Source organism: Sesamum indicum, linkage group LG13 (genome assembly GCF_026168435.1).
Source record: "Sesamum indicum cultivar Baizhima isolate 11 linkage group LG13, ASM2616843v1, whole genome shotgun sequence".
In the NCBI taxonomy this organism is placed as follows: domain Eukaryota; kingdom Viridiplantae; phylum Streptophyta; class Magnoliopsida; order Lamiales; family Pedaliaceae; genus Sesamum; species Sesamum indicum.
The window spans coordinates 5,217,179-5,235,188 of record NC_142669.1 but is presented as its reverse complement, the minus strand read 5'-3'; the positions used below and the strand labels follow the sequence as shown (position 1 = coordinate 5,235,188).

The window sequence follows — 18,010 nt, the reverse complement described above, 5'->3', positions numbered from 1 at the left end:
AAATGTCATAAAAAAAGATGAAGGAAATGACGGAAATGAAACGGACAGCTCTTCCCAAAACTAATATTTCCATATGTTATTCTATTTATATGCCTATATATATATATATATATATATATATATATAGCTACATCCTAGTATTATATTTAAGAATGGCGAACGCTCGTGATTTTGATAGAGAATTCGAGTTCAATTGCCTCTGTACATCAACTCATGATCTTTTTCTATATTTTTTATTTTTTATTTTTAAAATTTTTATATATTTAATTTCATGTTCAATATTTTATCAATTTTATACTCAAAATTGACATATTATAATTATGAATGAATATCATACATTTCATTTGGATAATAATAAATTATGGAACTTTTATTTATACATTTAATCTATATACAGGAACAAATATAATCAACAACTTAGTAAAGTATAATATGTCCCTCTTGGTGAACGGAAGGCGGCGTTCTTCTTGGAGGACTGAAGAAGACGTCCCTGTTGGAGGATTAAAGAAGGCGTTCCTCTTGGTAGACGGAAGGTGTACCTCGTGAGGAATGCTGAAATGAGAAATTGAAATGAAAAAATAAGGATTTTGTGAGTAAAATATGGAAAACGCACGATTTGAGAGTTGTAGAGAAATAGCAAGACAGTTTCCAGCTGCTTATAGGGGGGCTGCAGGTATCTATGTTGAGGGGTGCTGCTTGTATTTACAGAGAAGGAGTCCCTTTTCGAACGAACTTTGGAGTGACCTGCCTTTTTGAGAAAGAAGGCAAAAATTCCAGGGATAAGGCATGATTTTATCTCCTCCTTGACTTGAGCAACACGTCTTTAGTTGGAGGAGGACTCCTTTTATATGCGAACTCTTGTTCTGCGAGGTGTTCTTTTAGGTCAAGGAGTCCAGATTCTTGAGGGCGCCTCCCTTCCTCCAGTCCTGGGCTTGGAAGGTAGGCCTCATACCAAGCCTCCTTATTAGGTCGTCCTTAGTGTACGGGGCTTCCCTTTTTGGTTGAGCCTGGTAATTTTCAGCGAGCTATTCTTATTATGGATTGGTGGGCCTGGCTTGGCTTTCGATCTCTTAATAAGCAAAATTAGAGGAGATGCCTTCAACTATGGTTAATTCTGGAAGGTTACACTTTCGCTCCTCAGGTTATCCACTTTCGCTCCTTAGAAAGGCCTGAGAAGGATGAATTTTGTTTACAACTGTGAGTTAATAGAAGACAGGCTTTTAATTCTTGAGTGTAATTTCCTATGTTATAATTGCTAATATTGATCCATTTAACGCTGCTATTCAAATTTCGCTAATTGTGAAGGTCAAAGCTTAATTCATATGATGAAGTTGTTAAGAGCGTAGCGAACCAACTCGGAGTTGATGATCCATCCAAACTACGACTTACATCACACAATATCTACTCTCACCGACAAAAAGCTCATCCTATAAGGTATCGAGGAGTAGAAAACATGTTAGAGATGCTGCTACATTACGACCAAGTATACATTCATACAACTCTACTTCGGGGTTCATTTGACGAGGGTGTGAAACTAACAAAGCATTACTTTCTTGTTCAACTTTCTGATATTCTATCCTTTGAAGTAGTGGATATACCTCTGCCAGAATTGCAAGAGTTGAGAATCCTCAAACTAGCGTTCAGCTATGCGGCAAACTCTGAAGTGAGTATTCATTCATAATTGGACCTTATGCTCTTATCCAAGTGCATACATATATGCAAGAGTTGAAAATTTATTATATATTTAGCAAACATTAAATATCTCAAGGAGAAGGTAGTATAGCTGACAAGTTATTACCGGGAGTGTGCGTGTGTGTGTTCCTAGAACTTTAAGATTTGTTACATGACATAGCATTATATGATTTTTAACTGTTGCAATGTTTGAGTTACAGAGGTGAAGCTTTCTCGTCCAAATGCAGAGCTCAGGTTGCTGGAAGTATTCTCGCACAAGATCTATAAGGTCTTGAATTATTGCATTTTCTTTTTGTTTCATTCATTAGTTTCATAATATTAATATCGAAATAATATTCTTCTAAGATCACAGCAATAAATGACAATCGCTGGACTTACGAGCAGAGGAGGTCTGTTTCTATCTCTATACATATGTGTGTCTATGTATATAAATGCCTACATTTTTCAGGTGATACACAAACAAAAAATATCTTGCTAATTGCTCTCCATGTTAGTACTGTGTCTTTGATAGGCTACGACACTTTAAAATTACCTTCCCCATAGGTTTATCTTTATTATCAACAATTTCTCCACTTTTTTGATTTCTCATTGTATATTCCAGACGAAGAGAAATTTCTTGGCCCAAGTAAATGTTTGATTCATGTGTGTCACTTCATGCATGAGGATGCTCAAAACCAGATGGTAGTATTTTCAGTTCTTTACTTCATAGTTTTCCTCAGATGTTTGTACTCGTTCTACCTCTCCAATTCAACTGCAAGTGCATCTCTTTCATTTTCTTACTTTTAATTCTTATATATTTATTTTGCTTTTGGCAGCGAATTAAAACTCTTGGCGAGCCATTTTTATTCATGATCAATGATGGTGAAACTTTGTCTCATATCAAGGTTTGTGTGCAGAACAAGTTGCAAGTACGAGATGAGGAATTTTCAAAGGTATTACAACCCAAGCCTAATTGTTACAATCACTTTAAATGAAAATGATGGTATGATGCTTATGTGGTTAGGCATGCTACAACGTCTACTTTCAGCTTGAATCTTCTCGATTTTATGCAGTGGAGATTTGCTTTTGAAGCCGCATAGTCAAGTAGAATGCTTAGAGGACTCAGATACTTTGTTCGACCATTTCCACGTCTCACTCACTCTCTCACACAGACACACTCTGTGAGAATATTTATATGCAGATGTGCTCAAATTTCATAATATGTTTTGACTCTATAGAGAAGCAGTATTTGTGTTTCTTGGGAGCAATATCTTGGACTGGAACACGTTAACAATACCTCTAGAAGGCCTCTTGCAGCAAATCAGGTAATCTATACCTTGTTTTATTTTCATTTTTGTTTAAAATAAATTTGATGTTGTTGCTCGATGTTGATAATCTTGCCGAAATTTTTGCTATAAAAACCTAAAAATTTCATTTCATGCTACACATCCTTTTAGTTATCTACTACACAAATAAGTTGATCACTATATTATGTGCCCTGACCTTTACGTGCAAAAAGAAAACTTAATATGGCATGCAATAGAACACAAGACGTACCTTAGTTTCTCTAAAAAAAAAAATAAGGCGCAACGTACTGAGTTTACGAATTCATGATATATATTTGTTTTATATCTACAGTTGCAGTGATATGTTTATGTTTTCTAGAAGAATAGTTCTAACTAAGATCTGCAATGACCTCTTCTTTTCAGTACTGCACCTCACATAACAAGCCTTTGCAGATATACAATTAGGAGTATGGCCACCAGTGGGGTCCTTACATAGCCAGATCTAGAAAAATCATAAGTAGAATATTTGTCAAAGTTGAGAGTTTAATATACATATTTGTACAAATATTGAAGAGCTCCTCTTGTTGTAAGGTTTCATATCGATTCACATGTAATCCAACAGCTTATTGTAGGTGTTCTAGATTTGTGCCGTGGATAACCAATCAACTGCTTCAAAATGGACAGTGAGGATTGTATTCTAGATTTGTTGTATGAGTTGTATATAGTACTTGTAATTGTTAATTATACTTGGCTTCATGTACATTACTGTTGGGAGATTGTCTATTCTTTTCATTGACTATGTCACAGACACGATCATCATAAGTCTTAACCAGTGCAGTCGGAGTATGTAGTGAGGACGGTGAATTCCAAGAAGATGATCCATCCTCTATCAGTATATGACAGAGGTATCTTCTATGCACTTGGAGATGTGTTCACGCTCTATAAACCAGTGGCCACACTTAATGGTCGAATAGGAAAACGGGTTCCTATGCTGAGCAATTTGGCGTAACGCGATCTCAAGTATTAAGTATGTCTACCTAGGCCAAAATGGGAGCCTACACCTAATTCCATGCCCTAGACTAATGTCGGGAGACGGTAGACGAAAGGACCATACTCGTATAGACTCGAGATCCTAAAAGTTCACATGGATATTCGCCTAGTCTCTAGTGCCATGGATTGTTGCTTTCTTGATCAAGGGTTGATCGAGAATTATTAATTAAATTAGATTTAATTAATAATAGTGTTTGACACTAGCCTAAGTCTAGTTGAAAGGTGAACCAAAAGACTCACACATAAATCACCGAGAAGGGACAAGAAATTAATTAGGAATTAATTCAATAAGTAATTGAATTACTTACAAATACGAGAGATCCATTGGGCGGAGCCCAAAGATAAATTAATTGAATATTTAGGCTCTCAAGTCCATACGATTATGGTCCTTCCATTTACCATCTCCCGGTCTTAGTATAGGGCATAGAATTGGGTGTCGGTTCCCATCCTAGACTAGGCGTCTGTGCTTAATACTTGAGATCGCGTTAAGCTAAATTTCTCGACATAGTAACTTCTTTTTCCTATTCGATCAACGACTGTGGCCACAGCTTTATATAGTGTAGACACATCTCTAAGTGCATAGGAGATACCTCTATCACGTTTTGACAGGAAACGGATCCTTTTCTAAGGAACTCACCGTCCCCACTACATACTTTGACTGCACTAGACAAGGCTTATGATGACCATGTCTGAGACACGATCACTTCTCAAACAAATCTAAGATACTATCGTGATTCTCAAGTATGAGGACTACTCTCGTACTATCGAAGCGGGGGATTAGAGTATTACCGACCAAGCCTTCAAAGCTTCCTTATAATGATCCCCACAAGTCAGTTCAGTCGATTCCACACACGTAGCCAATCGACCCACTAAGATCGCATAAGCATCCGACATCTGTCGCCAGTGAAATACAACACTCATCAAATGAATGCGACTCTTAATGCAACTCTCAGTAGGACTCTCGATGCCCAATCTTGAGGCCCTCAACTTGGAACATTTCAAATCCAACCATTTGGCAGATGGTTTCATGACTGCCATCCAAACTGCAGTCCAATTGTTGCATGGTTTTTAAAGCGGTCAATGGGCATCTGCTGTGATGTCAAAGCAGTGCTTGACATAATTTGGTAAGCACAACAGATACGTGTGCCGAAGACGAATACTTACCATATTCATCAAAAAAATATTGCTTAAATAAAGATTGCTTCAATTATTATCAAAACCACCAATCCAATTGCTTTTGATCACCTATTCCAACAATCTCCCACTTGACATTAAAGCCTATTACTCATGTTTCCAGATTAATGATTATGAGCATTCTGCGATATCGGCTAGGTCTTATGGGTCTACTTTTTGTTTCTGTCGATGTCCTGCTGTCCAACCGCATGTTACATCTTCCTATCATCACTGCTTTGATGATGGTGTCTAAGATTTTCTCCATCGGCCTGTGATGAGATCTCAGGCCTTTTACCTTGTGCGTAGCTCAGTTGTCATCCTCTAAGGTGACTATTGGTGCGGCTATGCTAGGTAGCATACGCAACAATCGGGTGTTGCTTTTCGATCCTAACCGTTTTTCAATTATAACTTTAAAATTACTATACATTCAATTTTTCATGATAAGGTTCCTTGTCGTATAACACTTGGAACTTTTTCAATATTACCACATTATCATAAATCTCGAATGTACATTCGTTTTGAGATTAAAGATTATTCATATGATCTTGGAAGCTACTATCGCTATAGCCATCTAGAATATATTCTCCATTAATGTGCGTCAAGAGGTCTTCTTCAATCCTTATTCATGTATCAAAGAAAGCCCTTCAACGGTTGTCTGATGCCTTGTCAGTGCACACTCGATATCTGTTGTAATGCTCAAAAAACATAAGCAGCATTGGGTCTAGTGCACCGAACAACATTACATTCTGCTTACAACAAAGACGTACGGGATGTCAAACATCTAAGCCCCTCATTAGTCCACTATGACTGAATCTTGGATAGCTTATCCCTGGAAAAGGAATCCAATTCCTACTATGGAGAATTTTTTGAAAAATGTTCGTATTCCAGACATCCATAGACGTCTTTCTATCATTCTAAATGATTGAGATATTGTAACATCTAAAACAATTGGAACACAATTGAGCTCGCACTCATCTTCAATCTTGTTCTTGACCAAGTCATGTACCTCATGATCTTGTCAAAACAAGTATGTAGGACGTTCAAACCTAATTTCAACTCTATAGCGGATTTTATGACTCCAAGTCTTTATCCAGATCGATGTCCTACATTGCTTCTCCTTGTTTGATTTCAGAAATTCGTACGTATCGGGTAACCGGAGTTTTCTAATCGTCCTTTGGAGAACTTTAAATATGGTCAATTAATGTTCCGATTACTAGTGATGTTTGCATTATTCCAAAACGAACCTATATAAATCAGACTCCGAGTCTAATTTTCCTCCCACTAGTCCTTTAACGTGCACAGGACCATTCCTCACACTCAAGACTTTTGCAGGACATATGTTTGCCATTCCATATCAAATATGGTGTCTAGATTGCAACTTAAGAAAACACCATGTTTTACAACTGGACGATTTTTCAAATGTCCATATCCAGCGGCCCAACTAGTTTAGTGAAGCACCGATCGAACCATGTCCAATCAAGGTTCAATTTGTCCCTTACTAGAGACAGTTCAACATCGTCTCTTTCGAAGGAATTTTACTGAATGAGAATTCCATTCTCATTTTCAGATGTTTCAAGAACTCCCACTAAATAAGCATCACCTTGATCCCATCGAGGGGTTTGTCTCCATAACGAGTTTGGTTCTCCACCTCAAGTCTAATTTCTTCAAACATTCTAGAAGTTCTTAGACTTGTGAACCCGCTACTTGCATTTGTGTATTTAGTAACTTACAGATGTCCATTTGGATCCAATCCAATAGATCATTTTTTACAAGCATTCTTTGTCCCATAAAGTGCTTTCACGGCTTTCTTCCTTCTCAAAAAGGATCCACAAGTTAGTAAACTCAAATCATTTATTGCTAGACTCTTTCAATCTACCAACCTACTCATCGTATCTAGAGGGATATGGCCATAGCTCATGCATGCCATTCTCAGTAAGTTATGTTCTTGACCATCCATTTTACTTATTTGTTTTGAGCATGTATAATCTAATTATGCACTAAGATAATAACTCAGCAGACTCAAAAGAATCTTTTACTGATCAAGTTTTGTAGTCTAATTTGTCCAACAATTGACTAACGACTTCATCACTTTGGGTTACATAATCATATATTATTTTGACATGAATACTATTAGCTAAGTCTATTTAGTCTTATTGTTTTTCTAGTAATAGCCAAGCCATTCCTTATCTTTAAGACCACATGACTTAGCTTTCTATTCCCTTTCATTTCTGCAAACCATTGGCGGAAATGCGTTTCGAGAGTAAGTGTCTAACACTTGGGAATAAGAGCAGTAATCATGTTCTCTCAACAAATGCCATAGTTGGGTGAAGGGGAGTTCACGACACTCCCTCTTCTAATGCCTTTTGGAAATTTTATGCGAACATCATAAGTAAATTTTGACTGCCAAACCATTATTCTATTTTCCTTCTACCCTCGCCCATCATGGCAATAGGAGCGCTGAAAATGTTTGCAATGGTTGACTTAGCTTCATCCTTCTTTCTCATGCGGCGTCTGGCTCCCTTGCCTTTCGCTTTTGAGGTTGAAACCTCCAAATCCAATACCGACGGTGCAAATTCTTCAATCCGTGCCTCGTATTGGTTCAACCATTTTATCAACTCATGAAATAGTCTTCTTAAACCCATTTAGAGCTTGTGATAAATAGGTCGAAGGAGGGATGAAGGGACCGAAGGATTATGTCAACGTATATCTGCTTTAAAGGTCAACATTGGTGTCCTAGAGCTTCTCCACTGGGGATTGCATCTTAGCCCAATATTTGTGTACAGACGACCTCCAGTCATCTAGGTTTCAAAAAATACTTCCATCGTGGCATATCCAATAAGCTGGTTTGATGCTGCATAAAATGATTTATGTAGGGCATTTATTCAACCATCAATGTCTTGCCTGTCATACTACTCATGAATGATCGAAGTAGGTATGACATTATGGACCTTGCGATTGTCCTTATGCCTTAATCTCGAACATCAAACGTTTCTTAAGAAAGGACTCCTTTCAAGTTCGATGGAAGTGGCCTTTCCATGACATAAGCCTCAGTTCGGAAATCGATAAAAATCCTCTAATTTTGCAGTCGATTTAAATTTATTATGTTCCATTAAATAAATCTCAAAATAAAGAAAAATTGAAAAACGATATCCTAGACATGCATTCTAAACGCAAAGCAGAAATAGTAAGTAGATTATAGCAATATTGAGTTTGAGTTAAGACTCGATCTTTAGTCGTTAACTACTCCCACTATTTCTACAAAACCCCACCACTCTCAGGTGGGTTTTCGGAAAATCCTTTCCTAGTGGGCTTGGGATCCATAAAAATAATTTACCATGCCCCACTTTTACGATTCACATGGAAAAAGCCTTGTGGGAGGCAACCGATGTCATTCTTGTTCCATAAGATTCCCAAGATATTTTGTCTCACCTCTTTACATGATCTCGAGGACTCCAAGGGAATCATGCTACCCGGTGTTAAGCCAACCCATCAACCAAATCATACCTCAATTGTCGCTCCCATGACTCGTGAGACAGGGAAACAACGAGTGTATTCCTTTGTTCATATCAATAATGCAACTTGCCTTCTATACCGAATGTGCCACGACTCGTGAGGCCACACTTGGATAGCGGTAGCTTCCTCACAATATTGTTATGGATGGAAGGCCTAGACAGATTGAAATGCCATTTCGATCCAAGTCCATTTATGAGCTTACTATTTGTTTAGTGTTGCTTTCAACCTATCAATCAAATCACACCTCAACTATTGCCCTCCATGACTCGCAAGATAGAAAAAGAGTGAGCGTGTTCCTTTGTGCACAATAATAGTGTAGCATGCCTCTAGTCCAAATGTGCCATGACTAATGAGATCACACTTGGGTAATGGCGGCTTCCTCACCAAATTATTGTGGATAAGCCTTGGACAGATCAAACCATTTTGATCCAAGTCCATTTATAGGCCCTAACACTTCAACTTGGTCCAACCCAGTGAGAGTTAATTATGAGTTGTTTGACCGAGACCTCATCACATATTAAACATTACATTCATAAATATCAAATATTGAAAGCATTAAGTAAATGCATCACTTGCAATAAAAGCTAGCATACCCTTGTTGGATGATCACAAGCCCAACCTATGTGACCCACTGAGCCAGCAGTGAGTCTATGGTGAATCTAGGGTAGCCCTATGCTATTACAAAATATTTTACCCATCAAAACATAGATGGGCCTTGTGATATCTCCATGGACTGTCTTCTCCGTGGACATCCTCCTCCGTGGACCTTCGTCTCCATGGGCTTGCTTAAAATCTCACCAAAAAGTCCTATACTACTCTCATTGAAATTTAAAAAAACATCCCAATCAGAAGTCCAGGGGAGTACATTAGGAGAGAGATAACAAGCCTTATTATTCCGAGGATGCCATGACTAAAAACGAGGAGGGACGCGAAAACAAAATCACAAGGGCACACGGGCCCAGCCAACAAGCGATCTAGGCATCCGTGATCATCCATTCACATTCATTCTAGCATATAATAATAATTAATCATGCTAGACAAGAAAATAAACATCCCAAGAAATATCGCGATATCTAATATCACGACGAACAATTATATACAGAAACCAATAAGTTTAAAATTTGCAACTCAAATGGATGATTAAGCTCGTACATCCAATGCACGCAAATAAACCAAATTAATTAATTAAGCCTCGTACATCCAATGCACATAAATAAACCAAATTATTTAACTAAACCTCGTGCATCAAACGAACGCAAATCAACCAAATTAATTAATTAAGTCTCGTGCATCTAATGCATACAAATAAACCAAATTAACTAAAGCAATTTAGTTTTTGAAAAAAATCCAATTTTCTCCAAAACAAAATCAGAGAAAATCAATGTTTTTCAGAAAATGTGCAGCAATTGGAAAATTCAATTATCTAGAAAAAAGTGAAAAATGGCCCAGGAGTCAGCCGTCAGCAGCAGCGGCAGCCCAGAGGCCACAAAAATAAATTAATTTTATCATACAATTATTCAAGAATAAGAAAAATAGATCATGATTCAGAAGCAATAAAAATATATTATCATCCTTATTCCTAAAAAATCATAGCACCGACATCAAACTGGGCTCTGATAATGCGAGTGGATCGGCCCGTGAACAGGTAAGCAGAAACGGTAACATAAAATTATGTAAATTAAAATGAAACGTAATAAAACTATAATGTCAAGAGGTGTAGCCTTGGAGTTTCTGGGCAAACGATGTAGTTATGCAAATATAACAATAAAATAAACGGGGCTATGATTGAATGAAAAACGAGAGATATATAAATCGTAAATCAAGAATTATCTTTTGATTTGATTTATTTTTAATCTCCTTCATTTGACCCGTTCATGCAAGGCTTCAGCCTAGAAGTTCTCTAAAATTGCGTCCACACCACACTGAAATTTGGGATCCCTCAATCCTCTTTGCTAGAAGAAAATTAGGAAAAAAATACACCCCAAGTGTGTATGCAAGAGGGGCGGCTGAAATGTGGAGTTAGGGTGTAGGAAATTATTTTGTGTATTATGTATTTTTTTTTTAGTTATTCCAAATAACTAATACACATATATATATCTTGTATGGATGCATTAAAATTTGTCTAGGTTCATTTAACCATCCATAAGATAATAGAATCCTTTATTCGAAATAAATGATGACTAACATGGCACTTTCCAAAAGTGAATTTGTTAGTGAATAATTTCCTCTTTTAATCATTTCCACCAATTTAATTAAGGGGCTTGGGTCGATTTTGAATTCAATTTAACTATAGCCTACATAATTAAGTCCATCATATATTTAATTCAATTAAATATATAAGCTCAATAAGCCTTTATTAATTAATAAGTCAAGTTTATTAAATACTAAAGGCAAGCTCATCATAAACGAACCTATTAATTTATTCTTGGGCTTATCCATCCAATGGATCCCTCTTATTTATAAGTAATCGAATTACTTATGGAATTAATTCTCAACTAATTCCCAGTGCCTTATCGGTGATTTATGTGTGACTATTTATGTCCACCTTTCAGCTAGGCTTAGGCTAGTGTCAAACACTATTATTAATTAAATTCAATTTAATTCATAATTCTTGATCAACCTTGATCAAGAAAGCCCGTCAGCATTTGTGGACGTCTAGCAATGGTCCATGGCACTAGAGACGAGGCGAATATCCATGTAAATTTTTAGGTTGTCCAGTCCATACGGGGTATGGTCCTTTCATCTACCGTCTCCCGACTGTAGTCCAGAGCATGAAATTGGGTATCAGTTCCCATCCTGGACTAGGCATTTATGCTTAATACTTGAGATTACGTTATGCTAAATTGCTCGACATAGGAACCACTTTTTGCTATTGGATTAACGAACTGTGGCCACCTATATAGCATAGACGCATCTCCAAGTGCATAGAAGATACCTGTGTCACGTTTTGACAGGGGGTAGATCCTATTCTTGGAACACACCGTCCTCACTACATACTTTGACTGCAATAGACAAGTCTTATGATGACTATGTCTGAGACACGATCACCTCGCGCATAGACCTAAGATATAGTCATCGTATGCACATGACATCCGTGATTCCTCAAGTCTAAGGATTACTCCCGCAATATCGAACCCAGGAATTCAAGTCATACCGACCAAACCTCCAATGCTTTCATATGAAGATCCCTTAGCTAATTGACCCACTAAGATCAAATAGACATCTCACGTCTGTGGCTGATAAAACACGACACTCATCAAATGAATGCGACTTATAATGAATGTCTTAGTAGGGCTCTTAATGCCCAGTCTCGAGATGCTCAAGTTGGAACATTTCAGACCTAACCCTTGGTAGTTGGTTTCATCACCGCCATCCTACGGACAGTCCAACTATTGCACAACTGTTAAAGTGGTCTGTGGGCATTTATTGTGACTTCAAAGTAGTGCTTGACGTAATTTGGTAAGCACAACAAATGCATGTGCCGAAGATGAATACTTACCATATTCGTCGGGACAACATTGCTTAAATAAAGATTGATTGAACGGTTCTCAAACCTATCACTCATATTCACTTTTGGTCATCCATTCCAACTCTGTTAGAGCTCCGAGCGCCCCTACTAATCCCATGCGAATAGGCAAAGGGAAAGGGAAGGTTGGCAATTCTCGGTGGTCATAGGCAAATGATGTTTGCATGCATTTCTAAGAAAAGGGGCACTAGAACAGAGAGTGCCCCCAACTCCTCTCCAACCTAGGTATGTTTGTTATTGAAGTGAATATGATAAACAATTCTGCTTCTTGGGTATTGGATACCGGCTGTGGAACGCACATCTACAATAACGTGCAGGTGCTGGAAAGAAGCAGAAGACTAGGTAAGGATGAGATGATTCTAAGGCTAGGCGATGCGAAGGTTGTCGCTGCGGAAGTCGTGGGATCTCTCAACTTAGTTATTAGTGATCATATTTGGATAGACATAAAAGACTGTTATTATTACCGAGTATGATCAAGAATATTATTTCCATTCCTGCTTTAGAGAATGATGGTTATAAATTTGCGATCAGTTAACATAGTTTTTATTTGATGATTAATAATAATCCTCATCTGCTTGGTACATTAGTCAATGGTCTTTATATTCTCCAGCAGTCCAATTGAATTATGACTGCCCAACATAAGGGAAAATTAAATAAATCATGAAAACGCACAGTTGTGGCATGCAAGGCTAGACTATATCTCAAAGGATAGGATGAGAAAGTTGGTGGACTCAAAAATTCTAGAGGTAGATGATTTGGACAACCTACCGACTTTCGAATCCTGTCCGGAAAGGAAAACGACCAAGAAGTATTTTGTTGGAAAAAGTGCACTTGCCAACGGTCTTTTGAATTTGATCCATATGGACGTCTGTTGACCATTAAATACTCCGGCTAGAGGAGGATACTCGTACTTAATAAACTCATGATTACTCACGGTATGGTTATATTTACCTAATGAGGTACAAGTATGAGGCCTTTGGAATGTTCAAACAGTACAGACTTGAAATTGAGAATCAAACCGGCCATAAAATTAAAAACTTTCGATCAGACCGAGGTGGAGGGTATTTAAGTGGTGAATTCAATGATTACTTAAAAGAGAATGGAATTCTCTCTCAATGGACTCTCCCTCGAACGCCACAACTTAATGGCGTGGCTGAAAGGAGGATTCTAACCCTATTGGACATGGTTCGATCCATGATGAGTTTTACAAAATTGCCCCCCTCCTTCTGGCGTCATGCTCTTAAGACGGCGGCCAAATTGCTTAACATGGCGGTATCTAACATAGTGCCCAAACGCCATCTGGGATATGGCATAGTAAGCCTGCATCATAAGGCTATAATTGTAGATCTTGTGATAAGATCTCGGGCCCGTAATGCTCTCGCCCTAGCCTTGTCGTTGCCTCCAACGGTACAATTGGCTCAGCCTTCCTAGGCATCACATCCATCCAATGGATGTGTTTTTTTTATCCGAACCAATTTTCAAGAACGGCCTATTGAAGTCGTCCCACATTCAACTTTTAAGATGGGACATCTGCTTGAAATCCTTCCAAACAATCATGCTCACCATCAAGTTTGAACATTCTATTACTTTGAGGACTTATCCACTATTCATATGAATCGGGAAGCTACCATCGCTTTAGCTTTCAAGAATCAACTCTCCACAAATTGTGTGTTAGAAACACTTCTTTAATCTCTATTCAGGTATTAAAGACTACTCTTGACATCTGTCTATTGCCACATCGGTGTATTCCTAATATACGTTGTGGCATGCCCAAAGCATACACAACATCAGGTCCAACACACTGAACCAATACTTTCGTGCTACTACATCAAAGACGTAAGGGATATCCTATACACCTGAGCTTTCTCATTAGTTAGACGCAACCGAGTCTTCAACAACTCAAGCTTTCTCATCAGTCAGACATGACTACAACTTGAACAGCCCATCCCTAATATAGGAATCTAATTCCTTTTATGGAGTATTTCGTGAACAATTTTATTAGTGCCTTAGTGTTTTCCAAACATCTTAACCTCATTCTAAATGAGTAAGACGTTTACACACTAAACGCATTGGAACTCAATCCAACTCTCACTGACTTTAGGCTCATTTTGTCAAATCATACCTAGTATGATCCTTTGATATGTCGAATATTCCAGTCATTGAAGTCTTAAACCTAGTTTGAACTTCATAGTGAATCCTTAGGCTCCAAAATATTGGTTCTAACAGATGTTCTAACAGATGTCCCACATCGTTCCTCCTTATGTCCTATTGTATTGTAATCTAATTTATTAGACAAACAAGGAATGATTTTTCGACCAAGCTCAGCACTGTCAGAATGAGGGTATTTGGCAATGGCCTCCTTTCAGTGATCCTGAATGCTTAGAGATCTTACACACATTGCCTCACATCCATGGAGGCGAGGATCGTATCATTTGGCGACTTTAGAGCGGGAAACCTTTGACACAGGCCCTTATTCGATTATTTCATCCACCAGGGCCGAATATAGGATGGGCTTCACTACTTTCGGGCTCTTGTAAGATCCCACATCATATGTTTTTCTTATGGATGGAAATTTTGGGCAAACTGCCAACGACGGATAAAGTATGGCTTTCTCACCTCGGCGATTGTGTTTTGTGTGATGTGGGAGCGACGGAGACCCATAGTCACCTTTTTTTTCAATGCCGATTTAGCAGACGATGTCTTTCTGAGGTTCGTGTAAAATGAAATAGTGATGGAGTTGGAACTCATCGAAGGAACCACACACAAAATTGAAGGATGGAAAATTTGTATTCATGCTTACAGAATCTCTATGACAAAATGTTTTCTACCTTCTTTCTTCTTACTCTATAGAGGAAGAAGGAGATGTATGTATAGCCGTTATGTATAACTGTAACATCAGAGACCCCTTTTCTCTTCTCTTTGTAAACAAAGGCGTTAATAACTAATAGGAGCGCAAATGCGCTTCTCTAATACTGCACGATTAAAAACCAAAATAAAGAAATCGCACTGATTAATGGAAACGCATTTAACAAGGAAATGCGATCTTCTACGGCTAGTTTCATCCTTCTGAATCTTGAAACAGAAACAGAGCAACCATTGTTGTTGCTGGTGTGTGACTTCTTTACACGCCCCCTTCGAGTGGAACTTGTCATCAAATTGACAAGCTTCAACTTCGACAAGAGATGCATGGACTTAGGACCTGGTAATGCCTTTGTGAATATATCTACTGGCTATGCCTTTCTAGAAATATGTCTTGGATTGATAAAACCTTGTTTGTATTTGTCTCTCACCAAATGGTAGTCGATTTCAATGTGTTTGGTTCTCTTGTGAAATACCGGATTTCCTGTAATATACAGAGCACCTTGATTATCACAAAAAATTTGATAGGAGTAGGTAACTAACCTGAAATTCTTTCAGCAAGTTATGTATCCATGTGAGTTCACATGTGGTAGTTCCCATGCTTCTATACTCCGCTTCCGCCGAAGATCTTGAAACTGTGGTCAACTTCTTTGTTTTCCATGAAATCAAGCAATCCCCAAGGAGAAAGCAATAACCAGTTAATGATCTCCAAGTGTCTTGGCATGCTGCCCAATCAGCGTGACTAAATGCCTTGAGTTCAAAATTGTTTTGTGAGCTGAAAAATAGACCTTTGTTCAAGCTGCCCCTTAGGTATTTAACCAAGTGAATTGCTATCCCAATGACCTATACATGGAGCTTGCATGTACTGGCTCAATTATTGAGTACCATAGCATATATAATGTAGCACCCCTTACTCGCTACATCTAATCATTTCTATTTCATCCTTTCTTTAATCAATATTCATTCTATAAGTAATTCTATTTCAATCAGTAAAATAAATTCTAATTTATCAGCAATATATATATATCACAAAAGGTATTAGATATCACCAAAAGTAATATTTACCCTCACTACATGTTCTCGTGTATATAACCTCAAGAAAAATCATACCACAACTTTTAAACACAAATCCCGACAAAAGACCAGAATATTTACAACCCAAAAATAAAAACTTTGGCTTCAGAAGTCACGGCTGACCCACCTAATAAAGACGACGGCACCGCTCAAAGTCAATGTAGCTAGTCAGTGTGACCTATCTCCTGAAAAGTACGTGGCAAGGAATGAGCTGCCTACTCAATAAGTATAGCTGATCAGTTTATATATATACACAGTCAACAATTTCACGTACATACAGTCACATCGACTAACAGTCATTATCAATAGCAATAACAAATATAAGCAGTAATACCTACTCACAATTATAAACAATCTATGACACAATATTCAACATTATCGTTTATTAGTTAAGGGCCCCACTTACTCTAATTGGTATACATCAGTCAATGGTTTTGCCGGCCATCATCATATCATATACAGCACAGGATACCCGTTGTGTGATATCCCCACACTCTTTTACTCCAGCTGTGTAGCAATATAGCACAGGACATCACAACAAATATGGTACCCCCACACCACCCCAGTGTGTAGCTAACAAGCACAGGATATTCCCTGCTGCCCCGGAATACCCCGGTACCCTACGCGCCATGGTACCTAGCTTAATTCACATATTTTTCATATCTCAATATCAATCACATTTTCATAAACCATTGACTGTGTTTCCAACTAGGTAAGCATCATCTTTTATTTCCATTCAAAATCGTCATTCTATTCTTTATAATAATCACTTCCCCAATAACAACTCCCAATTAGATTTCATCAACAATCAATTATATGATTATCACATAATCATATTCCGCATATCCCTACATTACCATCACATACCACATAGTAACAATTTCACCAATATTCAATTAATCCACAACTAGTTATGTAAACAATCAATATACGAAAGCCACGTATATTAATATAAAGCCAAGTCCATGATCGCATCCAAGAAACCAATATATATAATATATACAACACTACACACACACACATATATATATATATAAATCCAATTAGCTATACTTACCTTATATCCCAAAATGCTTCTATTTTACGAGGGACTGCTCAACCCTCTACCTTGTCGTCACGTCCTATAATAAATTATGATACGTATAATCAATATATTTAATTTACCAAATAATTCATAAGAATTCACTTAATCAAACCCCTTATGTATTTATAACTATCATTTTTAATAACATTCGTAAATTATATTACCATTGAAACCTCATTTTCCTCTTTAATAACATAATTTTCCTAAAATATAACATCCGAAGTATTTCTATGAATTTCCTGTCAATTTACCGTTGCTATACAATTTAATTAAGCAATAATACATAGAATTACATATTTGATTAATCATTCTGATGGAATTGTGTAAATTAACTATAAGGATAATTAAATCTAACAAATCAAATAATTTAATTGCTCAACTATATCATTTTTATAGCAATTGTGATATTTAATACGACACTAATTTAAATAGCCAAAATCATAAAATACTCCGATTAAATAGTATATCGCTCAATATAAACTCTATTTAATAAGCGGAGTAAATAAATAATATAATTATATAAATTATTATAATTTAAAATATAAATTTTTGTACCTGTTCGTTCTCCGCGAGAAATTGCAAATTTCTAACTGTTTGTGTTTTGGAATATGCTGTAATTCTGCATATGTGTGTGAGTAATAAGCAAAGAGGAGAGAGAAATGAGGTGGGCTTGACCGCCACTCTCATCCACTCTCTCTTTTATCATTTTTTTATATGTATATCTCTATATACATATTATTATATATATGTTTATATATATATTATTATATGTAT

At 37.2% G+C, this 18,010-nt stretch overlaps 1 pseudogene; it reads left to right on the top strand.

Annotated features, from left to right (window-relative positions):
- The window catches only part of LOC105178817 (ubiquitin C-terminal hydrolase 13-like), a 157,711-nt pseudogene that overhangs the window by 113,358 nt on the left and 26,343 nt on the right, over positions 1-18,010 (top strand).